The sequence below is a fragment of the Musa acuminata genome, chromosome BXJ2-1 (genome assembly GCF_036884655.1).
Source record: "Musa acuminata AAA Group cultivar baxijiao chromosome BXJ2-1, Cavendish_Baxijiao_AAA, whole genome shotgun sequence".
NCBI lineage: Eukaryota > Viridiplantae > Streptophyta > Magnoliopsida > Zingiberales > Musaceae > Musa > Musa acuminata.
This window is the reverse complement of record NC_088338.1, coordinates 33,051,685-33,067,178: the sequence shown is the minus strand read 5'-3', so window position 1 is coordinate 33,067,178 and position 15,494 is coordinate 33,051,685.

Below are 15,494 nucleotides of genomic sequence, written 5' to 3'. Positions count from 1 at the left end.
ATACCATTAGTTAGGGCAAAACTCTACAAAGTATTCATAATCAAGAAGAAATCAAGGAAAAAAAGTTTTATAGGATGGTTAGAATATTTATCTTAGAAAAATTTGATCCGAAGAATTGATCTAAAACCACAAGCCAAAGTAAAACTTCTTCTTCTCCTTCAATTTCTCTTCCCTTCTCTTCCATTGGGCTACAACAAAGTTCCCATTTGATAAGTTATCTTTTACTTTTCTCCTCTAATTACTTAGATTTAACTAACACAAAGATAACAAAGCGGCAAGTATGCATCAAGGAAGTTTATGTGTCATCCATGGATTAAACATAAGTGGCACCATCATTAGGTTGGTTAGATAGTGATACGCATCCTCCATTTTTCTAAACTTAAAATAAATCTTTCATAGATCATATTCAATTGCTAGGATTTACAATTAGGTCCCTAGCAATAATATTTGATATAAAATTATTTAATATAAGAATTATTAAATATTTTTATATTAAAATAATAGAAAATATCATGGATATCATAAATTATCATACCTCAATCAATGAAAAAATGAGGGTAAGCTTTCTTCGTTTTCTCCTTTAACTTCTATGTAGTCTCATCAATAAAATGGTGCTTCCAAATCAGTTTAACTAGATGAATAATCTTATTTTTTTAGGATATTTTCTTTCTTATCAATGATTCGAGTTAGCTCTTCCACATAAAACAAATCTTTATCGATTATAATTTATTCATATTTAATGATATGAGAGGGATCATGTATATACCTTTTGAGCATTGAAATACGAAATACATCATATCTATGACACAACAATGATAATAAGGCAATCCTATAAGCAACAGAATCAATCATCTCAATGACCTTGAAAGGTTTAACAAATCTAGGGTTTAACTTTCTTTTATTCCTAAATCTTATCATGCAAGGGGAGAACTTTAAGAATACAAAATCTCCTATTTAAAGCTCAATATCTCTTTTTCTGTTATCACATAGCACTTTTGATCATTCTGAGTAATCTTTAATCTCTTTTTTATAACTTAAATTTTCTCGGTAGCTCATATAACCTTAATATTATGGTGCAATATATGGATACAAGAATCTTATATGTCATTTCATTAGATACAATAATCCTATATATTATTTCATTGGATACAAGAGTCATAAATGTCATTTCATTAGAAACATATTTAACAAGAAAGTAATGAACAACATATAAGCTATTCAATATCAAGATGCAAGTCGTTAGCTCAAGAGGAGAGTCATATTTGACATTTCTTTTTATTCGTTCATAATAATAAGGAAAGAGCATTAGGAGCATATCAATGAAGTAAGAATATTAAGGAGCATTTCAATGAGGTAAAGAGTATTTAGGAGTATATCAATAAAATAAAGAATATTAAGGAGCATATCAAAGAGGTAAAACATGTTTAGGAGTATATCAATAAAGTAAATAGCATTTAGGAGCATATTAATAAAGTAAACAATATTTAGGAGTACACATCAAGAGAACAAATGAGAAACATACACTCGAAGTGTCATATTTGATATTTCGTTCATATCATTCATATCTAAAGAGCACATAGAAACACACAAGTCATTACTTTGGATAACATGTCAAAAGAACATCGAGGGTGAAGTTGAATCATAATATAATATGATTCATCTATTTCTAAATTATCATTAACATGTCTCCCACATTTGAGAGCTCTATCTATCCATGCTTAGATGAAGTTATTGGGGCCCATAAGAGCATCACAAGCTCTATACATGACTCTCCTTCTCATTTTTAGTAAAGGTTTATAACCTCCTTTATCATTTTTGGCAAAGATTCATATTATCCTATATACACCGGAGTAAAAAAAAATATTATAAACAAGAAAGTTAGAATATATAAGAAGTACATGTGAAACAACGAAAGTATACATGTGTATATATAAAACAATATAAGGCAAACATAAACTTTTGCATAAATCATTCAAATATAATAGAAACCAATGACAAGAGATATAGGAGTTTAAAGTAGTTATATAAAGTTCAATTGAAAAAAGAATTTTAGTTAAAATCAAATTCGAAATAAAATAGTTACATTTGGCAGTAAATCTATTCTGGTAAAACTATGAGGCATAATGCATGAGTTATTTGAATGATCAATCATACTCTAATTTATTTAAGAAAATATCATTTGAAAGACATATGAGTCTAATTTTAGATGAAGTGAGTTTTGTATAAATTAGAGTTTTTCGTAGAGAGTTACAAATAATTTAGTATAAAGAGATTAAAAAATACTATCCCTATTTTGTAGGATCCAAATGAAAAAATAAAATAAACATTTGGGTAAGCATTTTCATTCCAAATCTTTTAAATAACGTACTGAAAGAAAGATATAAGAGGCTACTTTTCAAATAATTAAGTTTAGCTCAAATCAAATTTCTTTATAAAATGATATATTTAAAACAAGACAAATAGGTCAAAATTCTCAAAAATGTTAGACTAGCAAATTTATAGCTCAAATGAAGTTGATACCATTAAGAAGGGAAAAACTTTACAACGTGCTCATAATCAAGAAGAAATTAAGGATAAAAATTTCTATAGGATGATTTAGAATACTTGCCATAGAAAAATTAGATCTCAAGTATGAAGAATTGATCCAAAACCTCAAGGCAAAGCAAAACTTCTTCTTCTCCTCCTTTAATTCCTCTTCCCTTCTCTTTTCATGTCTATGTTGTGTTGCAGTAAGTTCCTATTTGATAATTTTTTATATTTTTTTCTCTAATTACTTATGTTTAGTTAATACAATGATAACAAAGTGGTAAGCATGTATCAAGGAAGCTTGTGTCATTCATTGAATAAGCATAAGTGACACCATCTTTAAGTTAGCTAGTGATACATGTCCTTCACTATTTTTTTCTTTTAATTTAATATAAATCTTTTACAAATCACATTCAATTGCTAAGATTCATAATTAGGTCCCTAGTAATAAACTTCTATTATGAAATTATTTAATTTTAAAAATTAAATAATTTTCATGTTAAAATAATAGAAATATCCCATAAGGTCCTTTGATCAACCGTCTTCTTCTTTAACTAATCTCACTAACTCTCTTTCTTGTGTCGTTAGCTTTTATGACCCTTTATAATTAAATAAGATATATAATGAAACTAATTGGATTCTGATGACATATATTGGTCAATAGAAAATAAGTCCATTTAAAGTAAGATTTCTTAGGGGATGCCTTTGATGGGAGGAACTCTCCTAATAACTTATCCTAGACTTTCTATTCTTGCTTATAAATAGACATGACATCTAGGGACTGAATCAATGTTAGTATCTCATAAAGGATTCAGTTAAGGGATTATAGTCTCTCTCTCAACCCTCCCTGAATCATCAATCTAAGTGGTCATGTGAAAGGATAGGAAGAGAGGAGAAGGATCTAGTTCTCTTTATAAATTGACAACGATCTTAGATCTAAAGATGGTGTTTTTGCATATCACAAAGATATCTCTTTTTCAGATAGCATCAAAAGGTACGCATCATAAAATCAGATCTAAATTTATTTGATTTCAATCCTTACATAAAAAATTATTTCCGTATTTAATATGACATATTACAGGTCTTTTATGCTTACAATTGGTATTAGAGACTATATTCTTGAGATCAAATATATTAGATATATTATTTTTGTTTACGATGCTTGAATGATCCATATTTCATCGATCTATATTCCTATCTATTTTGTTTTGTTACCCGCTTGTTGGCAATGTTAGATTTTGTTGGGTCCAACCCATATATGGGCTTGGACAAATTTGGGCTATGAGCCCAAATCAAAGAAATCAAGAGAGAAAGGGCAAAATTGGGTGGCAGCTTGTGTGTGTGCAGTGAGATTGCAGCGTGCAGAGGAAAGAGGAGAGAGAAAGATTAGGTTTTTGAGTTTTCTGCTTGACGATCGATGGCTAAACGTTATCAATTTTGGTCCAAATTTTAAGTGGAGAATCCTTACAGCAAACTCTACAATCCTAACGGTGTTGATCTGCAGTTTACCCTCTCTAAGGTACTTTCCTGTGATATCCACTCTGTGAGACCTAGAATTCTCTTTTGAGGAGATCCATCATGCTATTCTTGAGCCAAGATCTATGATCTTGATGTTATTCTGATCATCTAGTTATTCTAGAGAAGACCTATTGTAAACCTGTTATCATTACTATTGATAGTGGAAGTTTGAGGTGGACTACGGTCCCGTCCCGTGGTTTTTCCCACATTGGGTTTTCCACGTTAAAAAGATTTGGTCTCCCTGTGTGATTGATTATTTGCTCTATTGTTTATGCTGTGCTGGTTGATATTTACATTTGGATATCAAGTTGGTATTTTGATGAGGAACCCACTTTGATACACAAAGAGGGAAAAGAATATTCTGCTTTAACATGTTTTTCCTAACAAGTGGTATCAGAGCATTAGGTTGTTTGGTGCTAGTTTTTCTTGTGTGATTGAAATGGAGCAGTCAGATGGTATGATTAAATTGAACTCATCAAATTATTCCACTTGGAGGCGTTTGATGGAAGATTTGCTATATTGCAAAGATTTGTATAAGCCTATCAAGGTTAAAGATAAACCTTGTACTATGGACGATTAAGAATGTGAAGTTCAACATAGAAAATCTATTGCCTATATTAGAAGATGGATGGATATAAACTTGCATGAGCATATTTCTGATGAAACTAGAGCTGATGTTGTTTGGCAAAGGTTAGAAAACCTCTTTGCGAAAAAGACAGTGGGAAATATAATTTCTCTCCTCAGAAGGCTTGTAAATTTGAAGTATAAAGATGGTGGTAACATTGTTGAGCACATAAGCCTATTTCAGAGTCTTACAAACAAGTTGGTTGCTATGAAAATGAATATAGATGATAAGATGCAGGGATTATTATTTCTCAGCTCTTTACCAGAAAGTTGGGAAACGTATGTGGTGACTATTTATAACTCCACACTAGAGGGGACTCTAACTATAGATATGGTTAAAGACAGTTTGCTAAATGAAGATGCTAGAAGGAAAGAACAGGGTGAATCTTCTTCTGGTGCATTTGTTATTGAAAAACAAGAAAGACATGGAAGAAGTCATAGCAGAAATCCATATGGATATAGAGGAAGATCTAAGTCTAGAAGAGATATCAAATGTTTTCACTGTAATAGGCTAGGTCACATGAAGAAAGAGTGTAGGTTTTGGAAGCGAGAACAGAATGAAATGAAGAAAAATGAGAAAGAGACTAATACAGTTGCCGTTGAAGGTAATATCACTATTGTTTATGATGACAGTTGTGTCAGTCTTATAGCTCAGGACAGTAACTGGGTAATTGACTCTAGTGCTTCATTTCATATTACTTCTCATGGTGATTTCTTTAGATCTTACACTGCTGGTGATTTTGGTAATGTCAGAATGAGAAATAGTGATACATCTAAGATTGTGGGTATTGGAGATATTTGCTTGGAGACCAGTATTAGGAGCAAATTGATACTCAAAGATGTAAGGCAGGTTCCAGATATTCGTCTTAACTTGATATCTACAGGTAGACTTGATGATGAGGGTTTTGCACACTATTTTGGTGAAAGCAAATGGAAACTTACTAAAGGTTCTCTGATTGTGGCAAAAGGAAAGAAGATTTAACTCTTTTTATGTCATGGAAGCTAAGCTACACAAAGGAGAGATTAATGCAATTCAAAAAGGTGAAAGTATAGATCTTTGGTATAAGAGGCTTGGACATATCAGCGAGAAGGGACTTCAAACTCTTACTAGAAAGCAGTTCTTACCAGAGTTGTAAGGTACATCTCTTAAATCTTGTGATCATTGCTTAGCTGGAAAAACACATAGAGTTGCATTTCAGACATATCCATCATCTAGAAGATCAGATGTTATTGATTTAGTTCATACTGATGTTTGTACTATGCAAACTAGAACTCTTGGAGGTGCTCTTTATTTTGTTACTTTTATTTATAACCATTCTAGAAAAGTGTGGGCTTTTGCTTTGAAATCTAAAGACCAAGTACTCGATGCTTTTAAGGAGTTTCATGTCAGTGTTGAAAGAGAAACTGACAGAAAACTAAAGTGTATTCGATCAGATAATGGTGGCGAGTACAGGGGTCCTTTTAAGAATTATTGCAAGTTCCATGGTATCAGGCTTGAGAAAACAGTTCCTAAAACTCCTCAGTAGAACGGTGTGGCAGAAAGGATGAACAAAACCATTGAAGAAAGGATTAGGTGTATGCTTTCCCACGCCAAGTTACCAAAATCATTTTGGGGGAGGCTATGAGAACTACAATTGACCTGATAAATCTTTCTCCATCAGTTCCTCTGCAAGGTGATGTTCCAGAGAGAGTATGGAGAGGAAAAGATATATCTTATAATCATTTGAGAGTCTTTGGGTGTAAAGCATTTGTTCATATTCCCAAAGATGAGAGGTCCAAGCTTAATAGTAAAGCAAAAGCATGTATCTTCTTGGGATATGGTCATGAAGAGTTTGAGTACAGATTATGGGATCCAGTGAACAAGAAGATTATTAGAAGTAGAGATGTTGTGTTTCTTGAAGACCAATTGTTTGATGATGGTGATAATATTGAGAAGCCAGAAACCTCTGTTTATATTCCTTGGAGTTTGGGTCCAGTTCCTTCACCTGTAGTTCATGATGATCATGGGGGAGATGAACAAGAAGATTGTGATGAGAATACCAGTGATGATACACCTACAGTTGATGATGCTGAACCAACTGAACAGCTACCTCCACCACCAGTTGAGATTCCATTGAGAAGATCCACTAGAGAGTGACAACCCTCTACCAGATATCCTCCACATGAGTATGTTATGCTTATTGACGGGGGAGATCCAGAAACTTACCAAGAAGCTATTCTACATGAGAATAAGAATGAGTGGGTTAAAGTCATGCAAGAAGAGATGAGATCCCTGCTTGAGAACCATACCTATGACTTGGTAAAGGTGCCTAAAGAGAAGAAAGCTCTCAAGAACAAGTGGGTTTATAAATTGAAGACTGAAAACAATAGCTCACAACAAAGATACAAGGCACGACTAGTTGTGAAAGGATTCAGTCAGAAGAAAGGTGTTGACTTTGAAGAAATATTTTCTCCAGTTGTGAAAATGTCCTCTATCCGAGTTGTTCTTGGTTTGGCTGCCCGCTTGAATTTAGAAGTTGAGCAACTTGATGTGAAAACATCATTTCTTCATGGTGACTTAGAAGAAGAAATTTACATTGAGCAACCAGAAGGTTTCAAAGTCAAGGGAAAAGAAAATCCGGTATGTAAACTTAAGAAAAGCTTATATGGACTCAAGCAAGCACCTAGACAATGGTACAAGAAGTTTGATTCCTTTATGATGTGCCAAGGGTATGATAGAACTACATCTGATCATTGTGTGTTTATGAAAAAATTTTCAGATGATGATTTTATTATTTTACTGCTATATGTTGATGATATGTTGATTGTTGGCCATGATGTTGGAAAAATTGAAAAGCTTAAAAGAGAGCTAAGTAAGTCTTTTGCCATGAAAGACTTGGGATCGGTGAAATAAATACTTGGCATGAAGATTCTTCGTGATAGGAAGAAAAGAAAGATTTGGCTATCTCAGGAGACTTACATTGAAAAGGTTCTTGAAAGATTCAACATGAGTAAAGCCAAAGCAGTTTGTTCCCCACTTGCAGGTCATTTCAAGCTTAGTTCAAAACAATGTCCTACAAGTGAGAAAGAAAAAGAAGAAATGTCCAGAGTGCCTTACTCATCTGCAGTAGGCAGTTTGATGTATGCTATGGTTTGTACTAGGCCAGATATAGCTCATGCAGTTGGAGTCGTTAGCTGATTTCTCTTAAATCCTGGAAAGGAACATTGGGCAGCAGTGAAATGGATATTAAGATATCTAAGAGGTACTTCCGGGTTATGTTTATGTTTTGGTAATGATGAACCTATGTTAGAAGGGTACACAGATGCAGACATGACAGGTGATACTGATTCCAAGAAGTCCACTTCGAGATTCTTGATGACATTTGCAGGAGGAGCAGTCTCTTGGCAGTCTTGTTAGGATCGGAGAGGCACTAAGAGGGGGGGGGGGGGAGGGGGGGGGTGAATTAGTGCAATGGATTAAAACTTCGGTTTTGATAAATCTTTTGTACGATGAAAAGCAATATCAATGGAAACCGATTTTAGAAGCTTGATAACTTAGAAACGTATAGAAGCGTAGTAACTAAGTAGAGAAGTTTGCAGTATGTAAATGGCAAGAGTAGGAGGCAAACCAGATAACGCAGCAGTTTTTAAAGTGGTTTGGTCAAAATGACCTACATCCACTTGCGAAGCCTTCTTCGAAGAGGCTTCTAACTTCCACTAGCAAATTTCTTGTAGGGGAAGGACTAATACCCCTCTTATAACCTTTACAAGTGGTTCACACTCTTACAATTCTTTTCAACAAGATGGGAGGAGGTGAACACTTAAGCAATATGAAAAACAAGGCTTGCAAAGACTATTCTAAGGCTCTTAACTCAAACTATTGCTTTTCAAAAGGTTGTAATCTCAGTTGAGATTTGAGGGGTATTTATAGGCCTCAAGAGGATTCAAATTTGGGCTCCAAAATTTGAATTCTCTTTGGTTCCCGATGCTGGCGGTGCCACTACCCAGCCAAGTGGTGCCACCGCCCAGCCCAGGCGGTGCCACCGCCTGGCTCTCGGGTGCTAGGCGGTGCCACCGCCTACACTGTTTCAGCTCACTGGTTGGGCTCCAAAATTGGCCCAAACCAGTCCGAACTAGAGCCCAATTGGCCCCTACTTGGTTTATAGGATTAACACCTAATCCTAACCCTAAGTAACGTGCTAACTACGAATTTAAAGATATTTTCTAAGCTATTACAAAGTCCGTAAGTCAAGACTTCTTCCGGCGAACTTCCGACGATTTTCCGATAAACTCTCGGAAACCATTCTGCGGACTCCCGGTAAGCTCCTAGACTTCATGATTTGATCTTGACGAGTTCCAACGAGCTTCTTCGGCAAGCTTCGATCTTTCTCGGCGAGCTCCGCGAACTTCCAACGAACCTTCCAGCGAGCTTCCGAAAAACCCTTCGGCAAGCTCCCTACTCATTCTCGGCTAGTTCCGGCAGCATTCCCGACGAACCTTCGGACTTCCGTCGAACTCTCGAACTCGCAATGAATCCTTCGTGCTTGACTCCGACACTTTGTTTTGCTTTATGTCTTCATCGTTATCGTAGTTAATCCTACACACACAAGCTAAAACTTTACTCCGATCTAGACAATTATTACAATGCGAATTGACATTCTGTTGCCCGGCACGTCATTGGTTGGCGTTTCGTCCGATTCTTCAGTGCATCATCCTCTCTTGCGACTTGTTGCCCAATCGGCAGTCGACCTCCGCAACCCCGATATCCTTGGCGTAATTCCACTCTCCTTGGCTCGATGCCCGACGTCCGAAGCGTTCTGCCATCCAAAATCCTGACGTGATCTCCTCTGGCGCAACGTCAATTCCTCCTGCGTCAATTGTCTAATCCTGATCGAGTAGACCTGCATCACTCAAAATGTAGTTAAACATCTAAACACAATCAATTAGTTTCATCATCAAAATATGAGATTCAACAATCTCCCCCTCTTTGATGATGATAACTAATTGATGACTAACGAAGTTAACCTTAACTCCCCGGAGTTTAACCAAACTCCCCCTATCAATATGCCATTGATAGAACACTTGGATTATCCCAAATCCAAGTAATATTCATCATATGTTATGAAAAACATTTAAACCATCATGCAAATATATATATAATATTTAATTCAATGCATGAAGTCATCAATATACTTCTCCCCCTATGTCATCAACAAAAAGGAGAAGTAGCTCTAGCTATTTTAAAAGATATACAAGTTTTTGCAATAGGAAGCTCGATTTTCATCACAACATATAAGCACAAAAGCATAACAAGATTCTTAAGTTCAATCATGACAATTCAACACTTGCTTCTTGTGCAAGATTGCACTTTGCTTTTCTTTGCATGTTCTAACTGGCAAAAGCTTGCTCCCCTTTGTTTTTGTCGAAAAGAAGGGAATAGTACAAGCTATCCAACATTTGCCTTGAGCTAGCAATCTTTCTCCCCCTAAGTCATTGCCGAAAAGAAGGAGAGGAACCAATGATTTAGACTTTCACATAAATTATGAATTTGCATCAATCAATATTTCAATCATCACATGATATATACAAGACAAAAATGCAAAGAAATCATGTCATGAAAGACATTAATTGTTAAACATGATATGATAATAGTCTCAAAAATTTTAATTTGCGAAACATGTGATACATTGCGATACTAAAAAACTTAATGCGATGCTTTTAAGGATGTCAACCTATTTTTGATACAAAGCATGACAAGAGCAATTATATTGCAAGTTTTCTAAGTTTTACATTTTTTGCTTCTTTCGAGATAGCAATTCTTTGCTTCTCTACAAGCTAGCAACTTTTACGATATGTAAGTTTTACTACATAGAAGCTAGCAAATTTAAAGATGTGCAAGTTGGCATATTTGCTTTTCTTTGCAATGTGCATGATAGTATTTATTTGTAATGTTCAAGATAGCAAATTGTACATCATGCTAGCTAGCAAATTAAAGATGTTAAAGAAAGCAAGCTCTTTCTTCTCTTTTGAGAAGTGTCATTTTTGCTTCCTTAGCAAAATACCAAACTAGCAAGGGACCATATTTTACATGAGGCAAGCAAACAATTTGGCAAGTGTTAAATTTGTATCTTTTCTTTAGATGTGCAAGAAAGTAAGCAAGTTTTTACATTTTCTTGACTTATGCAAGGTAGCTAATTTCTCTTTGAGATGACCCTTTACATCAATTCAAGATAGCATATTAGCAACTCTTTCTCTCCCTTTGTCATTGGCAAAAAGAAAGGAAGATTCAAGTTATGAATATCAAAATAATAATTTTATCATGAATATTTCATCACTGCATGCATCATTATTGCATGCATAATACAAAATCATCATATATATTTTCAAAACATATAAACTCATCATTATATGCATGATTCTAAATCATCATTCATATCATTTCAATCATTATTTCAATCATCACTATAACTCATCATGCACAAAATGTAAAATCATCTAACATGATACAAACATTTATTTTCAAAATATTTATCACTATTTTCATGTATGATACCATTTTTCATATTGAATATATCATCACAATAAAAAGCAATTGCATGCATAATTTCAAATCATAAATGTTTCAAATCATGATGGTATTAACTTGTTAAATTTCATCCTACCATTCATAATCATAACTTTTCATTTGTATGCATCAAAATAATATCAAGAGTTTTTCATGCATAATTTTATATCACCACATAAGGAATATCAAGAAGAAAGTAATTGGGTGATGTGATAAACATTTCATGAATAAAGGAATTGCATAAAAATCATATCATGAAAGATTAGAACATGTGAATACCAAAAGACATGATTTCTTTTTGAAAAAACCTACTCATAATTAATCAAAAGAAAATCTTAGGAGATCGATTAATGAAAAAATCTTGATTCATAATAAATCTTAATTTGTAAATATCACGGAATCAAGATCATGATTTTGGATAAAACTCATTCAAATTCAAATCACCAAAAATCATTTTTATGGTTCACAAAATTCGTAACATAAGTAGATTCATGATTTCATTAATAATATATATTTTTTTTTTAGGTATTTCATTTTAAGTGATTGATTTCATGTTAGCATGCTTTTTCATTTATGTTAAATAAAAACATGCATCAACATTTAGGATTGAAAAATGAATTTCATCATAAAACCATCAAGATCAATAGATTCTCAAAAATGAATTGTTAGGATCAAGAAAATCCGAAAATAAAATTTAACACTTTCATGCATTCGGACATGGTTTTGCTATAGATTTTCAAATTCAATCATGAAATTAAAAATGCTCATGATCATGGATATTTTTGTATCCAAAACATAAAATTTCTAACATGTTATTAAGGCATGTAATAGTGTAAAATCATCAAGATACACATGCATGGATTAATCCTAAGCACTATCACATATCATATAATTATCATCCCTAATGTTGCATACATCATTCAATATTTCAAAACATAACATGCATGAAACATTAGCAATATACTTTTCATGATCAAATTTTAAATTTTTCAAAGATGCAAAAAAGATAAACATGATATAATTATTGAAAAATAATTTTTTATTTCCTATTCTAAATTAAGCACTCATGAAAGACTTCAAGTAATTTCAAAATAATTCAAGAGAGTTGAGTTACTTACCTTGTAGTCGAAGCCCGTCAAAGCCCAATTTGCCGTTTCACCTTTGGAAGTTCTTGATTCATCCTTGGTTGCCTTCCTCTTCTTTGGCCTCTTCTTCCGTTTAAGTTCATTGTTTATTTTAGATTTTTGTTTAATAAACTTATTAAGATTTAGTGTTCGAAGTTCAAGTTCATCATTGTCCTCATCACTTGAGTCATCGCTCAAGTGGTATTCATTTGTCTGGAGTTCCAAATCCTTCCTGTTCTTTGGAAGGTGATTTTGTTCATCATGTTCATCATGTGCATTGTGCACCATTTCATATGTCATCAACGAACCAATTAGTTCTTCAAGTGAAAAAAATTTTAAATCTTTTGTTTCTTGTATTGCGGTTACTTTAGGATCCCACCTTTTTGGAAGGGATCTTAAGATCTTGCTTACGAGATCAAAATTCAAAAAAGATTTACTAAGAACTCTTATATTATTGACGACATCCGTGAAACGGGTGTACATGTCGCCTATAGTCTCGCTTGGTTGTATTCGAAAAAGCTCAAAATCATGCAATAAAATGTTAACTTTCGAGTCTTTGACTCTACTAGTTCCCTTGTGCTTGATTTCAAGTGTTCGCCAAATATCAAAAGCCATTTCGCACGTTGAAATCCGATTGAACTCATTTTTGTCCAAAGCGCAAAATAAGGCATTCATAGCCTTTGCGTTTAAAGAAAAATATTTCTTCTCCAAATCCGACCAATCGTTCATCGGTTTAGAGGAAAGTTGAAAACCGTTTTCAACGATATTCCATAAATCCAAATTCATAGAAATCAAGAAAACTCTCATTCGAGTTTTCCAATAAGTGTAGTCCAATCCGTTAAACAACGGTGGACGAACAATCGATAAGCCCTTTTGAAAGCCATGAAGAGCCATTTCTCTCGGGTGTAAATCCGAAATGAGAAATACCGAGCTCTGATACCAATTGTTAGGATCGGAGCAGCACTAAGAGGGGGGGGGGGTTGAATTAGTGCAGCGGATTAAAACTTCGGTTTTGATAAATCTTTCGTACGATGAAAAGCAATATCAATGGAAACCGATTTTAGAAGCTTGATAACTTAGAAACGTATAGAAGCGTAGTAACTAAGTAGAGAAGTTTGCAGTATGTAAATGGCAAGAGTAGGATGCAAACCAGATAACGCAGCAGTTTTTAAAGTGGTTCGGTCAAAATGACCTACGTCCACTTGCGAAGCCTTCTTCGAAGAGGCTTCCAACTTCCACTAGCAAATTTCTTGTAGGGGAAGGACTAATACCCCTCTTATAACCTTTACAAGTGGTTCACACTCTTACAATTCTTTTCAACAAGATGGGAGGAGGTGAACACTTAAGCAATATGAAAAATAAGGCTTGCAAAGACTATTCTAAGGCTCTTAACTCAAACTATTGCTTTTCAAAAGGTTGTAATCTCAGTTGAGATTTGAGGAGTATTTATAGGCCTCAAGAGGATTCAAATTTGGGCTCCAAAATTTGAATTCTCTTTGGTTCCCGATGCTGGCGGTGCCACTACCCAGCCAAGTGGTGCCACCGCCCAGCCCAGGCGGTGCCACCGCCTGGCTCTCGGGTGCTAGGCGGTGCCACCGCCTACACTGTTTCAGCTCACTGGTTGGGCTCCAAAATTAGCCCAAACCAGTCCGAACTAGAGCCCAATTGGCCCCTACTTGGTTTATAGGATTAACACCTAATCCTAACCCTAAGTAACGTGCTAACTACGAATTTAAAAATATTTTCTAAGCTATTAAAAAGTCCGTAAGTCAAGACTTCTTCTGGCAAGCTTCCGGCGAACTTCCGACGGTTTTCCGATAAACTCTCGGAAACCATTTTGCGGACTCCCGATAAGCTCCTAGACTTCACGATTTGATCTTTACGAGTTCCAACGAGCTTCTTCGGCAAGCTCCGATCTTTCTCGGTGAGCTCCGCGAACTTCCAACGAACCTTCCGGCGAGCTTCCGAAAAACCCTTCGGCAAGCTCCCTACTCATTCTCGGCTAGTTCCGGCAGCATTCCCGATGAACCTTCGGACTTCCGTCGAACTCTCAAACTCGCAATGAATCCTTCGTGCTTGACTCCGACACTTTGTTTTGCTTTATGTCTTCGTCGTTATCGTAGTTAATCCTGCACACACAAGCTAAAACTCTACTCCGATCTAGACAATTATTACAATGCGAATTGACATTCTATTGCCCGGCACGTCATTGGTTGGCGTTTCGTCCGATTCTTCAGTGCATCATCCTCTCTTGCGGCTTGTTGCCCAATCGGCGGTTGACCTCCGCAACCCCGATATCCTTGGCGCAATTCCGCTCTCCTTGGCCCGATGCCCAACGTCTGAAGCGTTCTGCCATCCAATATCCTAACGTGATCTCCTCCGGCGCAACGTCAATTCCTCCTGCGTCAATTGTCTAATCCTGATCGAGTAGACCTGCATCACTCAAAATGTAGTTAAACATCTAAACACAATCAATTAGTTTCATCATCAAAATATAAGATTCAACAAGTCTAAGTTATAGAAGTGTGTTGCTCTATCAACCACAGAAGCAGAATACATAGCAATTACTAAAGCCTGCAAGGAAGATTTATAGATGAAAAAGTTTCTATAGGAATTGGGCTTGAAACAGGAAGGATATACTGTTTACTATGATAGTCAGAGCGTCATTCACCTTTCCAAGAATTCAACATATCATTCTAGATCCAAGCATATTGATGTGAGATATCACTGGATTCATGATGTGCTTGAGATGAAAGAATTACAGTTGGAAAAAGTGCATACTAATGAGAATAGATCAGATATGTTGACAAAGTCTTTGCCTAAGGAGAAGCTTGAAGCATGTAGGCGAAGAGCGGGCTTGGTACAGCCCACCATATGAGCTGGAGGGGGAGAATTGTTGGGTCTAGCCCATATGTGGGCTTGGACAAATTTGGGCCATGAGCCCAAATCAAAGAAATCAAGAGAGAAGGGGCAAAATTGGGTGGCAGCGTGTGTGTGTGCGCAGTGAGATTACAGCGTGTAGCGTGCGGCGTGCAGAGGAAAGAGGAGAGAGAAATAGAGAGAGAAAGATTAGGTTTCTGAGTTTTCTGCTTAACGATCGGTGGCTAAACGTTGTTAGTTTTGGTCCAAATTTTAAGTGGAGAATCCTTGCAGCAAAC